The sequence below is a fragment of the Rana temporaria genome, chromosome 6 (genome assembly GCF_905171775.1).
Source record: "Rana temporaria chromosome 6, aRanTem1.1, whole genome shotgun sequence".
Lineage (NCBI taxonomy): Eukaryota > Metazoa > Chordata > Amphibia > Anura > Ranidae > Rana > Rana temporaria.
The window spans coordinates 30,810,177-30,818,173 of NC_053494.1; positions in this window are offsets into that span (position 1 = coordinate 30,810,177).

Consider the following 7,997-nt stretch of genomic DNA (forward strand, 5'->3'; position numbering starts at 1 on the left):
GAACCTATTTAGAAAATAAAAAACAAACCTGTACAACCCCTTTAAACATTTCTTACAAGTCAGGAGTAAAATAAAAAGCAAACTGGAAAATTAATAAAAAAACAAAAAAAAGAAAAAGTGGGAGGGGGAGGGTTAATGTCCAGCGAAGAGTATCCAGGAAACCAGAAGGCCGCCCTTTAGATGGTTAAAGGGTTGGTTTACTAAAGGCAAATAGATTGTGCACTTTTCAAAATGCACTTGCACCAGAGCCTATTGAATTAGGTGAAAATTTACTTTGCAAAAAATACCCAATCATGAGCAAGGAAAATTGTAATAATATGCATTTTCACTTGCACGTGATTGAATGATGAATGTCAGCAGCTTACTATAGGGTGACCAGACATCCCGAGTTTCAGGGGACAGTCCCCTGATTGAGGACACTGTCCCCGGACCAAGTCTGTCCCTGGTTTTGTCCCCAGATTGGATTTAATAGAGGGCAGGGGCAATTTCAAAGACAATCAGTGCAAAATAAAATAAAAAAAATAGAATTACACCCCCCCCCCCCCCAGCACTCCGCCGTGCCTACTAGCATAGGAGGGTTGTATTTTTCCCATTATCTGTGCCCCTTTCTGATGATCATGTGCTGGTCAGAGCGGAGGGAATATTTCTTTAGTTTCGGGCACATGCCCATTCAGCTCCGCTCGCATGTTCTTCTGCCTTGGCTCAAATCCTGGCCAGCCACCTGCCTATCTCCTTGCCTTCCCTGGCGGAGTGATCTTCCTCCGCTCCCCATCCAGTAGTAGCCGGGGCCCGAAGAGTAAGACTTGAGAGGCTGTGAGGCGGGCGGCGACGGTTAGAGAGTCACTGATTGTTGCCATTACTAGAAAAAATATGTCCCTGGATTTCATTTTAAAAATCTTGTCACCTTATTCTAAGCAGTTGTCTAGAAAACTAAAGTCCATTATATAGTTCCAGATTCCGATAAGCTAGGGTGACCAGACATCCCCGACTTCAGGGGACAGTCCCTGGATTGAGGACACTGTCCCCGGACCAAGTCTGTCCCCAGTTTTGTCCCCGGATTGGATTTGATAGGGGGCAGGGGCAATTTCAAAGACAGTCAGTGCAGAATTAAAATAAAAAAAATTGAATTACACCCCTCCGCTCCACCATGCCTACTAGCATAGGAGGGTTGTATTTTTTCCATTATCTGTCCCCCTTTCTGATGATCATGTGCTGGTTGGAGCGGAGGGAATAATTCTTTAGTTTCGGGCACATGCCCATTCAGCTCCGCTCGCATGTTCTTCTGCCTTGGCTCAAATCCTGGCCAGCCACCTGCCTATCTCCTTGCCTTCCCTGGCGGAGTGATCTTCCTCCGCTCCCCATCCAGTAGTAGCCTGGGCCCGAAGAGTTAGGCCCCTTTCAGACTGAGGCAGGAGCTGCGGTGGCGGTATAACGCGGCTAAAAATAGCGGCGCTATACCGCCGGAATTGCCGCGGGTATCAGCCACTAGCGGTGCGGTATTAACCCCCGCTAGCGGCCGATAAAGAGTTAATATCGCCCGCAGTGCGCCTCTATAGAGGCGCATTGCGGGCGGTATTGCCGCGGTTCCCATTGTTTTCAATGGGAAGGAGCGGTGAAGGAGCGGTATACACGCCGCTCCTCTCACCGCTCCAAAGATGCTGCTGACAGGAGATTTTTTTGTCTCCCGCCAGCGCATCGCCTCAGTGTGAAAGCCCTCGGGCTTTCACATTGAGTCTGCAGTGCAGGAGTTTTTCAGGCGGGATAGCAGCGCTATTTTTAGCGCTTTACCGCCTGAAAAACTCCTCAATGTGAAAGGGGCCTAAGACTTGAGAGGCTGTGAGGCGGGCGGCAACGGGCAGAGAGTCGCTGATTGCCGCCATTACTAGTAAAGAAAAAATATGTCCCCGGATTTCATTTTAAAAATCTGGTCACCTTAGCTTACTAAGCTCTGGAGCAACTACCCTTGCAGAGTGTAACTGCACTTTGCAAAGTGCACAGGCTATTTGCCTTTAGTAAATCAACCCCATAGATCCCAGAAGACAGCCAGACTATTTAGAAAGCGCAGCGTGATTTGTGCTTGCACAGTAAGATACAGACTATGAAGCCGCAAGGCTTCACTTCCTATTTTCTTTAGTGAACATGCCGGCGCTTGCACCCGGAGCCGATGGACAGATTGCCTTGAGGTGCCTAAATCATGAGCTCCCTGGACAGGTAAGTGTTTTTACAGTATTTGTAGCTACCGACTTAAAAAAAAATATACCCCCCCAGAATGGAACTATTTTTTTTTAAAGAAAAAAGTGGAACTAAACCCATCAATTTAACAGTTTAAAAAAAAAAAGTTAAATTTCACAGTATGCCAGGAACGCTAACTGTCACATTTGCTTGTGTTCTCAACCAAACTGTCAAATGTCTGGTGTCATAGCTGATCACATGTGCAGTTGCAGATCAAACAGATGACAGCTTCCTTGGCTGAAAAGGATAGGAGGGTTTAATCCTGCTTTAGCTTTTGCTCAGGGCTCTGGGCTTCAACAAAATGGCAGCCCCCAGAAAGAAGAAACAGGAACCATGCTGGAGGCAATTTACAGCACACACTAATTTTGGTAGCATAATTATTTAATGTTCCTTGCTAAACAACATTTTTATTTTTTATCAATTTTTACGAGCAAAGTTCTGCTTTAACCATCCCTCAGCTGGAGCTGATTTTAGACCATGAAATGTTTTGAAATGTTTGAGGAAACATTCCCTACAAGCTTTGTACTGTTGTTGGCTTTGTTCTTAGCGGGGCCGATTTAGGACACCTGATCCTATTTGTTGCTGTATGTTGCAATTACTGAGTGTTGTAAGTCCCAGTCCATTTTCCAATATGCATCTGTATTAATGTGACCTTCTCTTTATTCCATTATTGACCGTGTCATGAGCCGTTTTCTTTTGTACTAGGCTGTTTTCTTCTTTAATATAAATCCAAGTGATTGTAAGACTAGGATTTTTTTTTTTTTTTTTTTTCAAATAACAAACATGTTATACTTATCTGCTCAGTACAGTGGTTTTCGATCCCCAGTCGTGCATGTGCAGGACGTTCGACCATGGCAAATTGATCGCTGCTATATTTCTGGGTGCTGCAAGTGATCAATATTATTGTTCTGTGTCCTGAATAAACATTTGAATTTTTATTTTGTAGTTATGGGTTTTATTTTTAACTTTAACCACTTGAGAGCCGCACTATAGACGGAAGATGTCCACAGCGCGGCTCTCAAGTGCCGGGTGGACGTCCCTGGACGTCCTGTTGTTTACATTCCCTGGGCGCGTAGCGGGGAAACACTGCCCGGCGCATCGCTGGGAAGCCGATGCGTGTGCCTGGCGGCCGCGATGTTTCCGCCAAGTACCCGCGATCGGCGGTAACACAGCAGGGACGTGGATCTGTGTGTGTAAACACAGAGCTCCACATCCTGTCAGGGAGAGAGGAGACCGATCTGTGTCCCTTGTACATAGGGACACAGCATCCGTCACCTCCCCCAGTCAGTCCCCTCCCCCCACACAGTTAGAACACACCCAGGATACACATTTAACCCCTTCCTCACCCCCTAGTGTTAACCCCTTTACTGCCAGTCACATTTATACAGTAATTAGTGCATTTTTATAGCACTGGTCGCTGTATAAATGTGAATGGTCCCAAAATTGTGTCAAAAGTGTCCGATACGTCCGCCGCAACATCGTAGGCCTGACAAAAAAATCGCAGATCGCCGCCATTACTAGTAAAAAAATAAATAAAAATCATAAATCTATCCCCTATTTTGTAGGCACAATAACTTTTGTGCAAACCAATCAATATACGCTTATTGCTATTTTTTTTTAACATGTAGAAGAATACGTATCAGCCTAAACCGAGGGAAATTTTAATAAAAAAAAAAAAAAATGGGATATTATTATAACAAAAATTAAAAAATATTGTGTTTTTTTTTCAAAATTTTCTGTCTTTTTTTTGTTAATAGCGCAAAAAATAAAAATCGCAGAGATGATCAAATACCACCAAAAGAAAGCTCTATTTGTGGCAAAAAAATTATAAAAATATAATTTGGGTACAGTGTTGTATGACCGCGCAATTGTCATTCAAAATGCGTCAGCGCTGAAAGCTGAAAATTGGTCTGGGTAAAAAAATATACCCTCCCAGAATGGAACTCTTTTTTAAAGAAAAAAGTGGAACTAAACCCATCAATTTAACAGTTTAAAAAAAAAAGTTAAATTTCACAGTATGCCAGGAACGCTAACTGTCACATGTGCTTGTGTTCTCAACCAAACTGTCAAATGTCTGGTGTCATAACTGATCACATGTGCAGTTGCAGATCAAACAGATGACAGCTTCCTTGGCTGAAAAGGATAGGAGGGTTTAATCCTGCTTTAGCTTTTGCTCAGGGCTCTGGGCTTCAACAAAATGGCAGCCCCCAGAAAGAAGAAACAGGAACCATGCTGGAGGCAATTTACAGCACACACTAATTTTGGTAGCATAATTATTTAATGTTCCTTGCTAAACAACATTTTTATTTTTTATCAATTTTTACGAGCAAAGTTCTGCTTTAACCATCCATCAGCTGGAGCTGATTTTAGACCATGAAATGTTTTGAAATGTTTGAGGAAACATTCCCTACAAGCTTTGTACTGTTGTTGGCTTTGTTCTTAGCGGGGCCGATTTAGGACACCTGATCCTATTTGTTGCTGTATGTTGCAATTACTGAGTGTTGTAAGTCCCAGTCCATTTTCCAATATGCATCTGTATTAATGTGACCTTCTCTTTATTCCATTATTGACCGTGTCATGAGCCGTTTTCTTTTGTACTAGGCTGTTTTCTTCTTTAATATAAATCCAAGTGATTGTAAGACTAGGATTTTTTTTTTTTTTTTTTACAGTAATTAGTGCATTTTTATAGCACTGGTCGCTGTATAAATGTGAATGGTCCCAAAATTGTGTCAAAAGTGTCCGATACGTCCGCCGCAACATCGTAGGCCTGACAAAAAAAATCGCAGATCGCCGCCATTACTAGTAAAAAAATAAATAAAAATCATAAATCTATCCCCTATTTTGTAGGCACAATAACTTTTGTGCAAACCAATCAATATACGCTTATTGCTATTTTTTTTTAACATGTAGAAGAATACGTATCAGCCTAAACCGAGGGAAATTTTAATAAAAAAAAAAAAAAAAATGGGATATTATTATAACAAAAATTAAAAAATATTGTGTTTTTTTTTCAAAATTTTCTGTCTTTTTTTTGTTAATAGCGCAAAAAATAAAAATCGCAGAGATGATCAAATACCACCAAAAGAAAGCTCTATTTGTGGGAAAAAAATTATAAAAATATAATTTGGGTACAGTGTTGTATGACCGCGCAATTGTCATTCAAAATGCGTCAGCGCTGAAAGCTGAAAATTGGTCTGGGCACGAAGGGGGTTTAAGTGCCCAGTAATGAAGTGGTTAAGGTTCTTTTGGTTGTTCCTGAGGAAGAGCATAAGTCTCGAAACGTGTTGGACATTTAGACACTCATTGGACAGAGATATATTTTACCCTATTGCTGTTATATAGGGTGATATAGAAGATGCATATATAGTTAGAGAGCCTATTGTGGCTATCTGTCAATACCATACAATTTTTGAGCCTGTGTTTTCAATGTGCTTATTAACCACTTGCCTAGTGGGCACTTTTACCCCCTTCCTCCAAAGGCCAATTTTCAGATTTTAGAGCTCCCACACTTTGAATAACAATTGTGCGGTCATGCTACATTGTACCCAAACAGCAATTTTATCACTACTGGGTTTTCCTTTTTTGTTTTTTGCTAAAAAACAAACAAAAACAAAGACCAAAAATTTTGAAAAAAAAAAAAAACGCCTTCTTAGTTTGTTATAGGATTTTGCAAACAGGTAATTTTTCTTCTTCACTGATGTGTGCTGAGGAGGCTGCACTGATAGGCAGCACTGGCTGGCACTGCATTGATAATCGGTCCCTTCAACAGAAGACGATTTTCAGCTCTCTTCTCCCTTCCTCATGCTGTCAGCATTAGGAAAGGAGGGCCGATAACTGGCCTCTGTTTACATCTGTGATCAGCTGTGACTGGACATAGCTCATTATGTAGTAAAGAGCCGTTGATTGACTCTTTACCTCAATCTGTGATCAGCAGGGTCTGGAGGACACTGCGATTACCGAGCGCGATGCCCACGCCCCGCAATGGGCAAGATCACAGGACACCGTCATATGACAGCATCCTAGAACTAGCCGGCCACCTCATTTTACACCACTCTTTTTGACAGTGTAATACTGTATTTTAAACAGTATAGGCACTTATTTGAACAATTTTACGTGCAAAGGGGCCAGCCTGAAGTGATCTAGCAATACTTCTATGATTAAAGTTACACTTTAACAGAGTAGGGAGGGGTAAAACCCCTGCCTGGTTATTTTTCTACGGTCTGTGTACCATTGGGGAAATTTCCCTTCACTTCCTGTCCCAAAGGCACAACAGGAAGTTTGAAGAAATTTCCCCTCATAGACAATTGTCCCCAGAACAGGTGGAACCATTAGACGATTTCTTCTTATCGCCTGATCTGGAGACTAAAGTTTTGTGTTTCTCATTTTCTTTCTCACTGACAATGGTCACCAGTGTAATATATGGGTAAACTCCCCAATGTGGACACTGACAGACAGCAATACAAAATTTGAAAAGAGGTCTAACCTTTCCCCCCTCTATTCGAAGAGGTAAGCTCACTGTGACGTTCAGCCTGATCCAGAATTCTCCATGCATTTTACATGCAGTTTGTATACAGAAGCCATTCTCAACAAGGCTACCTACGGAGGTTTTGGGGGTTTCTTGAGCTGTGGCTAACTGACCTCCCATCTGATGGTGCCTACATAGCTCTAGGGCAGGGGTGCCCCACCTTTTGAAGACCGAGGGCCACTTAAGAGACTTTGTAGCGGGTGGATGGCAGCCCACTCTACTTTTTTTTGTGGATTCGTTCGGAGGTAGGCATTTACATCTGCTACTCCTTAGAGGTGAATGGAGGGTCCAATTGGGACGGACTGACCGTGTCAAAGGGCCATTTGGCTCGGTGCAGGTAACCTGCGGGTGCACTGCTCTGCACCTGCAGATCAGTTTGAAAGCAGCCCAACATTTTTATATTTTATTTTGCACTAGTTTAGTTGAGGGATTTTGGTTTCTTTTAGCCCACCTTACCATGACCTGTTTATAGCTCCCAGCGGTCCCTCATTTGGAATGATTGTCCCTCTTTTGGAATGAAATCCTTCTTTCTTCCTCAATTGTCCCTCATTTTGCTGTGATGCATAGATCCCTATAAATATTAAATCTTTAACCACCTAAAGCCCAGGTTCACATTGATGCGATTTGACATGTCAAATCGCATGCCAAATCAACGGCTATTGCCGGCAACAGCACCGTCCGAATCGGTGCGACACCGACTTTGCGGCACCAAACTGATTCCCAAAAGTAGTTTCTGTACTACTTTTGGCGACTTTGGGTGCGATTTCAATAGACATGTGTGCAGGAACCCGCACAGATGTCTCTGAAATCGCCCCCGAAGTAGGACTGACATGCGGGTATGAAATCGTGCTACTTTATCCCGCAGCAGTGTGAACCTAGACTAAATGTTCTACTACACTACCCGCTTGCACTGCCCCGCAGCCCAAAATGCTGTTGCCCACACAGTGTGTTAAGCTGCAGTGCTTTGCGGCAGGAGGCAGTGTGATGTGTGTTTTTTTTGACTGTAGGTAAGACACACTTGTCTTTGTACTCCTCACCTGGTTGTCGCCACACACACTTGACACCATCTGAACCAAATAAGTTATCTCGGTCTCGTCAGACCACAGGACACGGTTCCAGTAATCCATGTCCTTAGTGCACTTTTCTTAAGCAAAACCGTTTGCAGGCTTTCTTGTGCATCATCTTTAGAAGAGGCTTCCTTCTGGGATGACAGCCATGCAGACCAATTTGATGCAGTGTG